This window comes from Podarcis bocagei (assembly GCF_964188305.1).
Source record: "Podarcis bocagei genome assembly, chromosome: 15".
Classification (NCBI taxonomy): Eukaryota; Metazoa; Chordata; class Lepidosauria; order Squamata; family Lacertidae; genus Podarcis; species Podarcis bocagei.
In genome coordinates, this window is record NC_138141.1 from 9,133,895 (window position 1) to 9,147,938 (window position 14,044).

Sequence of the window (14,044 nt, forward strand, 5' to 3'; positions counted from 1 at the left end):
GTGCACAGCAAGAATGTGTATACAGTGGTGCCCTGCAAGACGAATGCCTCGCAAGACAGAAAACTCGCTAGACGAAAGAGTTTTCTGTTTTGGAGGTGCTTCGCAAAACGAATTTCCTATGGGCTTGCTTCGCAAGACAACAATGTCTTGCGAGTTCCTGCTGTTTTTTTTCCCTCCCCCCCTTTTGCTAAGCCGCTAAGCTGCTTATCAGCTGATCTGATCAGCAGATAAGACGCTAAAAGCCGCTAATAGCGCTAATCCGCTAATCCGTCAATGGGCTTGCTTCGCAAGATGAAAAAACCGCTAGACGAAGAGAATCATAGAACGGATTCTTTTCGTCTTGCGAGGCACCACTGTACAGTGTAATCCCTAGTCATGCACTACTCATGTGCAGGGCAAACCTGTAATGATGGGGCAGCAGATTGTGCTTCTAGCCTCACCCCTGGGTGGCCTTTCTGCAACAACCATGTGTTGGGGGCATCTGCCTGCAGAGAAAACCAAACTGACAAATATCTATTCACATGGAGGGGTTCTGCATGATCAGGTTGTGTGGGTGTCTGGATTGTGCAGAGACCCTGCACACAACTTGGAGATTGCATGTTCAAATTTCTCTTCCAAGAATCATGCCCAACTTGTGGTTACTGAAGAAAGAAGATCTTGCCTTGCCCCACTCTACCATAATCATATACTGTATATGCCCTACATGCGAGTAGCACGTGGGTACCAGTGGCTGGCAGGTCACCAATGAGTGTGCACTGGGGGAAGGGGGAACCACGGGAGAGAGAGGGCCAGTGACTTGTGGAGAATTGTGCCTGCCAAGAGGCAAAAGCTGGAGGCAGGAGTAGCTTCAGAACTGGAGGGTGGAACACAGGATGGGTAAGAAGAAGAGGAGGAAGAGAAAGGTCAGGCAAGCAAAAGGGCAGGTGTTTTCCCACCCTCTCCTGCACCACTGTCTCCCAGATCCAGGAGCAAGTTGAAAAGGGATGAGCAGAGGAAGTTTCCATGCGGTGTAGTCTCAGGCTGCATGCATGCAGCCCATTGGGAGAAGATACATAAACTTCAGTGGAGCACGGACCTGGGAATACAGTGGTACCTCGGGTTACAGATGCTTCAGGTTACAGATGCTTCAGGTTACAGACTCCGGTAACCCAGAAATAGTACCTCGGGTTAAGAACTTTGCTTCAGGATGAGAACAGAAATTGCGCAGTGGCAGCATGGCGGCAGCGGGAGGCCCCAATAGCTAAAGTGGTACCTCAGGTTAAGAGCAGTTTCAGGTTAAGAACGGACCTCCAGAACGAATTAAGTTCTTAACCCAAGGTACCACTGTAGCTGACTAGATGCTAGATTGATGTGCGTCGGTATCTAGAGTTGCGGAAACGGCTGTGTTTTCATTGACAATAAGGAGTCATCTGTCTGTGTGTGCTTTCTTTTGGATGAGGAGAACCCTTGACACATGTCTAGGCAAGGCTAAGAGCTCTGACACAATTCTTTTACTTAACAAAATGCATATTCTCAACAGAAAACTTCTAAGCAATTTATCAAGCACCACCTACATCATCTCTTGCAAAATACCAGTCAGAGCAATACTCAAAAACATGGCGACATAAACGGTTCTCAGAACATAAGTAAAATAAGCATTTTTTAATGCCTGGGTAGGCTTGCCAAAGCAGGCAGGCATCAAAAACAGGACAGCAAAGGTGCCTGCCTCATGTCACTGGGCAGGGAGTTCCAGATTATAGGAGCTGCCATGCTAAAAGGTCAGTTTCTTACAAGTGTGGAACGAGCCTCATGTTCTACAGATCAAAGCAGTTGAGTGGGTACATATAGGGTAAAGCAATCCTTCAAGTAAATTGGTCCCAAGCTGCTGAGGGCTTTATATAGTCCTTTATAACACACTGGATTTAGCCCAGTAACAAATTGGCAGGCAGTGCAGATCTCTGAGCAAGCCAAGAATATGCTGACAGATTTCCACTTCTTTGAGCAACTGTGATGCAACATACTGAGCTAACTGTAGTTTCATAGCTGCTCTTAATCAGGGTTTGAAATTAGCAGGACGCCAGGTGCATTTTGCGCCTAAAGATTCTCCATTTGCGAGCGCCCCCAAAAAGTCTGGGTACCACTTTTTGCATCTGGCTGACACTCAAGGTGTTTTGAAGCCCCAAAGTATATAGAATAGACAATACAAATAGACAAAGAATAGACAATATGTCATTGAGTTTAACAATAAAGAATAAAGTGCTTTGAAAACTGAAGTATGGTAACAAATTTTTTATTGTAAACACCAAATTAAACATGTATTAACATTGCATCACTTATGTGACTTGCATATTAACTCATGCTTATCAGAATAATAAATAAAGTGATGCTGAAACACACACACACACACACACAGGTGACTAGACAGTCTTATTTTGGCGCCCACAACCCAGGTCCCAGAAGCCATTTGGCTCCTAGCTTTTGTACCCCAGCTTCTAACACTGCTCTGTATGAGAGGAAAGACCAAGTCACTTTTTGTCAGGCATCAACGACCAGAAAAGAGATGGCATGGACCAGTTCATAGGAGGTGTGGTGATTTTAATGATTTAGAGACTTTTCCTTGCCAGAAACATTGGGGTGGGAGATTAGAGATGCTCTCTGGAGTATGGTGTGAGGGTTTGCAGCCTCACTGGCCAAAGGAGTTGCAGAAGAAAACTAATTACAAGTAAGTAGCTGTGTTGGTCTGCCGTAGTCAAAACAATATAAAAAATTCCTTCCACTAGCACCTTAGAGACCAACTAAGTTATTGGTATGAGCTATCTTGTTGCATCTGCTATTTAATAACAACAACAACAACAACACTATGTTAACTCTTGTCTCAAGATGTACAACCTAAACTTTGCGGAAGGGCTGTAGCTCAGTGGTAGAACATCTGCTTTGCATGCAGAGGGTCACAGGTTGAGTTTCCAGCATCTTTAGGTAGAACAGGGAGAGATAAAGTATAGGCAAAATTAATCAGGGTGGACCAGGGCTGTGACTCAATATTGGGCAGCTTATGATGTTCCTAGCTTGATGCAAGTGGTAACCCCAGAAGTGAAGGAAGAGGTGCCTTTTTTTTGCTGCTGATTTCCTTTTGCCTTTTAGCAAACAAGATGAGTAGGAAGAGCTTTTAAAGGTGAGCCAACACTTTTGTGTGCCAGGTGTGTTTAACAAACAATACTTACAAAGGATTATTATCATATTTTTGAAGACGTTTTCAATCCCTTTGGGATTCCTTTTGAGTACTTCAATGAGAGATAATCCCAAAGTTTTATCAAGAAGTAATTCTGTTTTTTTTATTGAAGAAAAAAGCAACGACTCCAGAGACTCGTAAATGACCTTCACGAGTTCTTCAGAGGTTGCAAGAACATTTGTTGCTGTATATGATTGTCATCTTCATGGGTACGAAGGACTTTTGCTTAATATGAATAAATGTAGATACCTAAAAACTTGACCTTACAGGTGATAATTTGACTGAATTTAGTAGCCCACAATCATTTTAGCAGCCATCATAACTTTATTAGCTATTTATAGCACACAGGTGGCATGATAGCAAAAGGGAATCAATGTCCCTTGAAATTGAAAAAAAGTTATTTGTCTCAACACCTGGATTCAGTTCCAGAACCAGGATGTTTAAAGGAACTCTTTCCTGCTTTATAACCTCCCCAGATGCTAAGAGCAGCCTTGGAGTCTTTACCCCAGGGACTGGTAACCTGGGATTCTCCAGATGTTGCTGGACTACAACTCCCATCACCCCTGACCCAGAGGCATAGCAAGGTCAGGTGGTACCCGGCACAGAATTTTTTTTGTCACCCCCCTGCCTGCGACTCCCAGGCCTACAGTGAGCTGGGGGAAGGGGGGGAGCTTTGCTGTTTGGCTGGCGGCAAGTCAGAGCCAGCGCCTTTTCAACACTGGCTCCGGCCTGGTGGAACGCTGTGCCTCATGAGACCAGGGCCTTGCGGGATCTGATTTCTTTCTGCAGGGCCTGTAAGACAGAGTTGTTCTGCCTGGCCTTTGGCTTGGAATCATTTTGATTCCCTCCCCCCTCTTTCTTTCTTTCTTTTTTCCTTTCTCCTCCTGTGATGAGGCTGCATTTTAATGTTGTATTTTAATCTTTTTTTAAAATTGTATTTCAATCAACTTGTTTTTATTACCGGTTGTTAGCCACCCTGAGCCTGGTCTTGGCTGGGGAGGGCAGGGTATAAATAAAATTTATTATTTATTATTATTATTATTATTATTATTATTATTATTATTATTATGGGCTGCCGGGGCCACCGCTTGCTGTAGGCTTGGGAGTCAAAAGTCATCCCCCTTCAGGGAAGACACCCGTCTTCTCCTCTGCCTGCCTGCCTTCCTCCTCCAGCTGGGAGTGCGGACACCAGGGCAATGGTGCCTGCCCATGACTCCCAAGCCTACAGCAAACCAGGGGTTGAAGTGGGGGGGCTTTGCTGCTTTGCCGGCGGTCCCTATGGGCCGCCTGGGCCGTCGCTCTCTGCAGGCTTGGGAATCGCAGGCAGAGGGTGTGCCGAATGTCACCCCCCCCTTCAGGGTGACACCTGGTGCAGACCACCCCCATCACACCTCCTTGCTCTGCCCCTGCCCTGACCATTGGTCATGCTGGCTGGGACTGATGGATGTTATAGTTCAGTAATAACTGGTGGGCCAGACCTTCCTCATATCTGCTTTGAGACTTTTTTTTTTTTTTGAATTGGAGCTTGTCTGCTATGTCAGACTACTGAAAGTGAATCCAGGTGATCAGACAAAGACACTGTTTTCATTCAGAAGTTGACTGCCAAGCCAGCAGTTTTTGGAATGGGGTCCTTTGCCTGTTCAGGACTTCGAAGTATTGCCTATTGTTGTAGGGAAATTACTCAACTCTGTGGCATCTTATTATGGGAAGAATCCCTCTCTTCGGTTATGCCAACGGCAAATGACCTTGATATCTCATGCAGAAAATTCATCACACGCGAACACACAATCGGACCCTTTACTAAGGAAACCATAGATTCCAATCCTGAGCTGTCTGACAGTTATCCATAATGAGTGATTCACCTCCTTTTATTTCGGCTCAAAGAAGGAAACCGTTCATGAGACAAAGCTGTGAGGTGGTAGCCTGGAAATGTGTGTTAAGCCATTGGTGCATTCCTGCCCTCCAGGCTGCAGGATGATGACTTTTTCACTCGGCTCCCCTTCTACTTTTCCTAGGTGCATCCAATAAATTTTAAATGGTTCGAGCAATAGGCTATTGATTTCTCTCTGAATTTTTCCTTTAGGTTTTGATGCTTTCATTTTTCTTTTGGTCATTGTAGCTGATCTTTGTATAACCCCCCTGTTTCTTCAGCGTAGCAGCATGTCTGCAATCATGGGGTTGTTATTGTACTAAGTTGTACTCAGAGCAGACTTACCAAAATCACTGGACCTAAGTGAGTCATGTCTGCTAATTTCTACTCTGACTAATGTCAAGTGCAGCCAGTGAGCAAGAGTACTGTGAGTATCAAAGGGTTCTTTCGTTCGTTCTTTCTTTCGTTCTTTCTTTTTCCTGTGTTTAAAAAGAGACAATGAACATCTTAATCCAGTAAGAATGATTGGTTGGTTGTCAGTCGCTTTGGGTTGCCCTGGGCAAGGCCTGGCCTTCTTATATAGCTGGGGTGGTGTTGATGGAGGGGAATCCCAAAGCCCAGCCTGAGCAGAGCTGATCATATGAAGAGTGCCCTACACATATACAACAACATACAGTGGTGCCTTGCAAGACGAAAAGAATCCGTTCTGTGATTCTCTTCGTCTAGCGGTTTTTTCGTCTTGCGAAGCAAGCCCATTGGCGGATTAGCGGATTAGCGCTATTAGCGGCTTTTAGCGTCTTATCTGCTGATCGGATCAGCTGATAAGTGGCTTAGCGGCTTAGAAAAAGGGGGGGGGGAGGAAAAAACCCAGCAGGAACTCGCAAGACATTGTCGTCTTGCGAAGCAAGCCCATAGGAAATTCGTTTTGCGAAGCACCTCCAAAACGGAAAACTCTTTCGTCTAGCAAGTTTTCTGTCTTGTGAGGCATTTGTCTTGCGGGGCACCACTGTACTTGCCACATGTTCCCCTGTGCCCTTATAGAGAGATGTGCAAGTATCACCCACCCACCATCTTGATTCTCCTCCTTACATGGACACCTATAACATATAAAATGCTGTAATACAGACACACCAACTCTATAGGGCTGAGGTGTCTTCAGCCCCCTCAGTAACTGCTGGCAGGGGGCTAGGATCCCGTAATGTTGAGGGGGAAGGGGAGGTTGAGTGCGGAGCAGAGCACACCGTAGGCTCCCCCTGAGCTTGAGAGGGGAGGAGCCACTGGCCACTGAAGCCAAACTGTGCCAGCTCAACGCTTGGTTGACTCCCAACAATGTGACATCACATATGATGTCACACACATGTGACGTGTGCCAGGCCCCATAAATCTTGGATGCAAGATGGCTCCTCAGCAAAATATGTTCCTGCTTTTAAAATTATCCAGCTTCCATGTGCTTTCTATTATATCCAAGGCAGCAAACTTCACAGACATTTGAGGCATGTCATTTTGGGACAGACTCCTTTCCTTCCTATCTGGATAGGTTATTTTCACAGTGGTAATAATAATAATAAAGCAACAGAACAGTGGCTGAAAATGCTTATTGCAGCCTCACTACATCCAAATGCAAACACAGAGTTAATGGTAAAAAACAGAAACGCAGCAGTGCAAATCCCAATTGCAGTTGAAGATACCATATGTTTTTGTGTGCAAAAACACCTGCTTCTGTTAGCAAAATCTTACTTGTTTATAGAGACTTGGTTGGCTCATCTGAGTTCAAATTTGTATCCTTCCTAATCAGGTTGAAAACTATATTCTACACTGAGGCACTTTTCCCTGCATATGAAAACACTTTCGTATACCCACCCCCTTTATTTGAAGTGTACAACATAAATTGCTTAAAGTATCTGGCTTTCTCAACTATTTTCCGCAGGCCTTAAATTTGAATACAGAATGCCAATGGTCAGGGATGATGGGATTTGGAGTCCAGTAACATCTGGAGGGTCACAGATGCCACACTACTCCCATAACATGTTGAACAAGAGTCCAGACCATTTCAATTGAGATCCACGTGTGTCTTAGATGAAGCATTGGAATGATACCAACATTTCAAAATCCACTTCAGCAGCTTAGTTGGCATCCGCCTGTCTTGAGAGTCAACGGAGTATGCCTCTGGGGGTGAAGTTTAACTGCTGGAGAATCATAGCACCTGCAATGGCTGCAGAGACATGTAACATGTAACTGCTGCCTCCTGTGTTGTTTTTGCTGCATTAGCAGCACTGAAGTGACTTCTCCAGGGCAGTGGCAGAGCTTATGCCCGCGCTGCCCAGGACGGGTGCACTCCCGAGGTGGGGCAGGGCTTGCAGGATGCCCTCCCATGACTCCCACACCTACTGTGAGCTGTCAGGGGAAGGGGGGAGCTGCTGTGCCGCTGGCACAAAGGGGGGGCAACATTTGGCCTGCCACCTGCCCGCGAATCAGACTCCCACGCCTACCATGAGCAAAGTAGCAAAACGGAGCAGCAGCTCGCCCCCTTCCCCCAACGTTTTGCGGTAGGCGTGGGAGTCCAAGTCGCGGGTGGGTGGCATGCCGATTGTCACCCCCTCCCCAGGGATGACACCCAGGGTGGTGTCCCCCCAAACCCACCTTCCTCTGCCAGTGTTCCAGGGCACAAGACTGGGCAGTGGGTGTAGAGGTCCTGGGCTTCCCAAATGATCAGCCTTGCTGGTGTGATCCAAAGGAAAACCGAGCAATACATTTGGCACCAGCTTGATTGCAAAAGTTGCCAGAAGGAGGAGTACAAGATGCCATTCAACTTATGTGTCCCCCACCAGAGGTATCTACCCCTCCGCCAACATCCCAGCAGCTACAGTGTGTGAAATGGTAGGCTGTGTAAGGGGAGAAATACGATTCAATTCACATTGAAAAGTGAACTTACCCAAACAAGGCTCCCTTTCAAAATCTTCATTCGTCAACATTTTGCAATGCCAAGGTAGCGTGCGCAGATATGCATCAACTATTGTAAAGGGTGCCTATGAATGAATAATTTGGGGGAAATAGGGTGAAATGCTTTGCAAAAATGTGGATACTGAGGGAAAGTAAAAAAATATTGTGCAGAGTAGGATAAAATCATAAGGAAATGATGACAAATTTTCATGAGGACTTTAAAGTGAAATCGCAAACTTATGTAGAAACGTGGGAAATTGAATTTAGGATTGGAAAAATGAGAGAGAAAGTGAAATGGACATGTTTGCCCATCCCTTATGTGCTGTGCTATAGTGTGCCATGGTGCATTTATGTTTACATACATTTGCGCTAAGGTTGAGGTGAACTGTTGTTTGCTTGGATTGCTATTTTATGTTTTGAAATAAATTGGCAATAGGTTATTTAGTGTAGCAATGCATTGCTGTGCATCCCTGTTCTTGCATTGTTAGCTGACTTGGGTCCAATATCAGTGTGGAAAAAGGATGCACAAATTAAAGTAGCAACAGGAATAAGAGGAAGAGGATCTCTCCACCCTCCCCTCTGAAATGTATCTTTTGGAAGAACGATAGCTGATGTGCTGCCTCCAGGTTTTGCCGGACTCCTAACTCCCATCAGCCCCAGTCAGCATTTCTAATGGGATGAAGGGAGCTGTAGTTCAACAACTTCTGGAGGGCATCGTGATTATAACATCACAAAATAGGATTTCCCAAAAGCAGAAATAGGGACCATGACTTATCAGGAACAGGTACCAGGAAAAAAGAAATCACCAGTTCCCAGTAAATAAGGCTGCAAAGCTATACACACTCAACCTTGGCAGTAAGTTTGTTGAAACGCCATAGAGCAACCTTCACTAACTTGGGGTTTCCAGATATTTTAGCAGTCCCAACTGTCAAGGTGGTGTCTCCCCATCTCATTAACACTCCGGCACAGTCAGATGGGTATTGACAGTCTTTATTACATATGTACAAGAAACAGCTACAGTTCAGGATTATGCATCCGAACCCGTTGAGTCAGATTCAGGGAGAGGCTTCCTTTGATTCCCGTGCCAACAAAGTAGGTGTGGGAATTCCCTCCTTGTCTGTGCTGATGTGAAAGCCCCCCTCCCTTCCAGAGTCTGAGCTCTCTTCCCGAGCCTCTGGGCCAGCGGTTCTCAACCTGTGGGTCCCCAGACGTTGCCAGACTACAGCTCCCATCATCCCTGAGCTCTGGCCTTGCTAGCTAGGGGTGATGGGAGTTGTAGTTCAACAACATCTGAGGACCCACAGGTTGAGAAAGACAGGTTCCCCTGTCTCTGGGCGGTTGAAGGGTTCCACAGTATCCCTGAGCCCCTGCTCCACCTCTTCTGCCACTTGCTCTTCTGGATTCTCCCTGACACCAACCAACACAGCTATGTTGTCTGGGACTGATGGAAGTGAAGGGCACCAGGTAGCAAAAACTGCCACAAGAGATTAGACACACATAGGATTGCACTGTGAGACAGTTGGAATGCATGAGAGTGGCTGATATTGAAATGTTCGGAAGCAGAGGTGATAAATTGAATAAAATATGGGGGGGCAGGTAAGCCCTGCCCCACAGAACTGATCACAAGACATGGCACACACACAACACCCAAATGGCAATTTCCATCCGTAAACTTTGTGGGGCCCCGGCCCCCTCAAATGTTTTATTGAGGGGCGGCTGCAAAGGGACCTTGGCCCCTAGGAGTTGGGTGCAATCTTAGAAAGGGAAGTAGCCATCTGAAGCTGGAAGGGTCGCTTTTTAAGGTTACTTAGGCCATTTGTTCTCTTGTAGATGTGTATACTTGAGCTGATGCCATTTAGGTTGCACATGGAGCATCAGTATGGTATAGTGCAGTGTTTCCCAACCACTGTTCCGCGGCACACTAGTGTGCCGCGAGATGTTTCCTGGTGTGCCGCGGGAAAAATTAAAAAATTCGAAAGATTTTTTTTAAGTCAAATTTTCGATTGGGGCGCCGTCACTAGATGACCCCTGGGGTTCCCTCCCTCCCTCCCGCTCTGCGCCTCCCTCCTCCTCCTCCTCCGGGGAGGCCCTTCCTGGCTCTCGGCCAAGGCTTGGCGGCTGCCACTCACTCACTCGCTCGCCCACCTGTCCCTCCATCCCTGCACCCGGCCTCTCCCCCTCCGTCCCCGGCGCGGGGGCTGCCGGGATCCGTAGTCCCCTTGCCCTTGGGCTCCGCGCGGGGTGCGTGAACTACGTTTCCCAGCGTGGCCTGGCGGGCCGGGAGTTTTGTTTGAAGCGCTCTTCTCCCGGCCATGGAATGAGCGCGGCGGCGGCGGCCGGGCGGGCAGGGGCTCTTCTGCGCAGACCCCGCGCAGCCTGCCTGCGCCCCCGCGGAGATCGGGCGGCAGGATGGAGCCCGGGGATCCCCACGTAGGCGGAGTAGCGGAGGCTGCCCCCCAGGTAGGGCTGCGTCGGGGGGGTATTTTTGCAATGCTGCATCCGCGCCGGAGGGGACGCATCGGACCGCGGGGAGACCCCTTGGCGGGCGTGCAAGGCAATGCATGCGTGCAGGCGTTGCATGGAGTGCAGTGCAATGCAATGGCAACGCGGCGCCCTGCATGCATGCATGCAACTTCCACAGGCGCTCCGGACTTGGCAGGTGAGGGGGGTCCCCAGTGGGCGGCAGAGAGAGCCGGGAGGGCGAAGGGGAGCCGGGGGGGGAGCAGCGCTGCTCCCCGAGCCGAGCCCGGGGGGAAACTTCGGCGTCGTTGCCCCGGGTGTTGGAAGCGGAGGCTGGCGGGGGCCCCTCACCTGCAAAACCTGGTCGCCTCTCATATATTTCGTGCATTGCATTCATTGCCCGCTTTCTCCTCCAAGGACCTCCCGGGGGCGCGCGTGGTTCTCCCCGTGTTATCCTCGCAACAACAGCCCTGCGAGGTGGGTCAGGCGAGTGGCCCAAGGGAGCACCCAGGGATTGTCCTGGCCAGGTGGGGTGATTTGAACCCTGCTCTCTGCCCGGTTTTCGTCCTCATTTAGCCCCCACATGTGCATGACTGTGCATGACTGAGGTTTTTCCCCCTCGTCTTGGCTATGGTGTGAGTCTGTCCTGTTAATTAATGGGGTTCTGCCTTCGGAGAAGATGAGCCAGCCCTCAAGGAGGTGATTATGTAATTTGCTAGCAATTCATGTCCCTCCCGGCGTGACGCTGCGCGCTGATGTCACGGGGCTGTAATGGTGGTGTGCCTCGAGATTTTTTTCATGAAACAAGTGTGCCTTTGCCCAAAAAAGGTTGGGAAACACTGGTATAGTGGTTATAGTGTTGGCTTGGAAGACCTGGGTTCAAATCCCCACTCAAGTCATGCAACTCACTGTGTGACCTTGGGCCAGTCACAGTGTCTAAGCCTAATGTACCTCACATGGTTGTTGTGAAGATAAAATGGGGAGGAAGAGAACCATGTGTTTCTCTTTGGAGGGAAGGTGGGATGTAAACAGAATAAATAAATACCGGTAACTCTTTTGTATTTCGCTCTGTACTTTAGAGTGTGGTGCATTGCACAGTTTTATTTTTTGCCTTCTTTCTGGTCTGTTGACGGTAATGATTTAATGGTGATATCCAAATGTGTGCAGATTGCCTCTTAGATTTCTCCTGGAGAACTTGGTTCTCACCCACTGGCCCCTTGTCCTTACCATCTGGTGTTGCCTGCATGAGACTAGGGCACACAAAACAGGCAATGTCGTGGACGCTCTTGTAATTTTTTGCAGACGCAGTTCAGCTTGGGCTGTATGAATATGCCTATATAAGGCTTTTACAAATCTGCACTCGACAGCAAACATTTCTTATTAAACAACCATTTCTTTTTCTTTCTTTCTTTCCTTTTTTAAAAAATGCTCTCCCTTGTTTAAAAGCTAATATTGTATTTCTCCATGTATGGCAGCAGCAGCAACAGCAGCAGCAGCAGCAGCTGTCCTCCTGACTTCAAATACCAATTTACTTTCCAAGGTAGGGGACTGCAATATATTGCAGATTCAGTTAAATTCCTTAATGGAGTGCTGGATAATATTGAGCTGCTTATCTGTCTGAGACAGTGTTAGTCTACTATCTGGGATAATCAGAGGCGCGCACACACAGCTATTCAGACAGATAAAGAGCTGTCTTGAATGCCAGCCTCCCTGCTCCAGACAGAGCCATTCCAAAGGTCTTGGGTAAGCACATGGTTGCCATAGAATGCACAATACGAGAAGTGCAGAGATGTCAGCCTTCAAGGTGTGGAAGCCACATTCAACCTAATTATTATTTTTTAATGCTCCATTAGTTTCTTTTGGTTATTCCGGAAAACCTTCTCTGAGAATACCTTTCCAGTATGCTGATGATGCTCTGAAAGTTCTTTAATCCTTGACCAAATTTCTCTCAACTTTACCAGTGGGCAGGTGAAGCTTTATTTTATTTTTATTTACTAACCTTAAGGTTGGAGGGGTGCTTTACGACATCAAAGGGCATAAACAAGAAATTTTGGGCGGTAACCAATGAACATATCCTCTTGCACAAGGGGGCTTTCTCCTCTCTGCCCTACCCTTCCATGTTCCTTGCACCCTCTGGAGGGTTGAGGGACCCCAGGACACATTTAGGGAGGTACCTAAGGGAGGAGAGTGGAGAGAGTTCCATTGTGCAAGAAACAATCATTATGCTATTTGGGACATGTTGCTCAGCAGTACTTTGGATACAACCCACAGTCACTAGCCACAAGCACAGGGTATAAACTTTAATCACTGGTAAGATAGTATCCTCCTCAGATTCTTTCCAGATTCTTTCTTTCAACCTTTTATTCGACCGTCAGTCAGAAAAAAGTACAATTGTCAATACACAGTTAAAACATCCAAGAAGATTTTAGAGCTTAGCCAACACTAAAATGGGCTAAACAGATAGCCCCATATCAATACAATCAATTAAAGTCTTGCGACGCTTAAAAGCTAAAAAAAGAAATTTGGCCACCGAGGAGGGTATAGCTCTAGTGATGTTATTCAGCAAGTGTAAAACCTGGTTTTCTCCAGGTAGGGAGCTAAATTGACGTAGAAGTGGGTCTATAAAATTTTGTCTAAGCTCTGCATAAGAAGGGCAAGTCAAGAGGATGTGTTCGGTGGACTCAACCACACCCATGGCACAATGACAGGTTCTCTGGGCGTATGGTACTCCCCTGTACCTTCCCCACAATATCGCAGAGTCAAGGACATTTAATCTGGCCGCTGTAAGAAGTCTGCGGTATTCCACATAGTGGATTTCTGCGAGGTAGGGGGCTGGTATGGTCCGATAGATCTGGTCCCCTAGGAACATCCCTGGTTTTACCTGGGCTATGTCCTCTTGTCTAGCAATGTCACTCAATCTCCGGGAGATCACAGCTCTAGCTTGATTGTACGACATAGACTCAAAGTAAAGATGAGACAATCCGCAGGATTGAACCTCGTTAGTGACCTCCCTTTCCCACGATGATTGGAAATCGTCCCTCAATATCAAGGGGGCAATACCCACTGGTTTAAAACAAAGCTTAAGCCATAGCCAGAGCTTCGTCTTCAAGGCCACATACCGTAGAGCTTGCCAGCCGACCTCTAATCTCATAGCTGCACCCGCTACCGAGGGGGGAATCCTAAGGATGGCTCTAAGGAATCGCGTTTGGATAGAATCAAGTTTCAAGAAGTCCCTACGGGAGCCTAAAGAGATGCCCACCAAAAGAAGGGGGAGGACTTTCATTTGAAAGAGACTCAAAGCTATCTTCACTGATTGAGCCTGATTCTTAGCATATAGAGATCTAATCTGGATGGCTGCTTTAGATGCATTAGTTGTTATATAGTCTCTATGGGCCAGAAAAGACCTATTTGACCGTATTACTTGTCCCAGATATTTAAAGCAGTTAACCTGCTCTAGGGGGATCCCGTTCATCGACCATTGATAGAGTCTCGGTCGGGCAGAGAAGACCATGATCTTGGTCTTAGCATAGTTGGGTTGGAGCTCATGCTGATCACAGTATTCATGT

General features: G+C 47.2%; 1 protein-coding gene and 1 long non-coding RNA gene across 3 annotated transcripts in view; one reads left to right on the forward strand and one right to left on the reverse strand.

Moving 5' to 3' along the window:
- UNC5D (unc-5 netrin receptor D) overlaps positions 1-14,044 on the forward strand; it is a 430,198-nt gene that overhangs the window by 106,342 nt on the left and 309,812 nt on the right. The window lies entirely within an intron of this gene.
- On the reverse strand, positions 5,043-6,540 carry LOC308574532. The gene is made up of 2 exons (XR_014002519.1): positions 6,202-6,540; positions 5,043-5,557 (listed from the first exon to the last, which is right to left on the reverse strand). It is a non-coding gene; the product is annotated as an uncharacterized lncRNA (long non-coding RNA).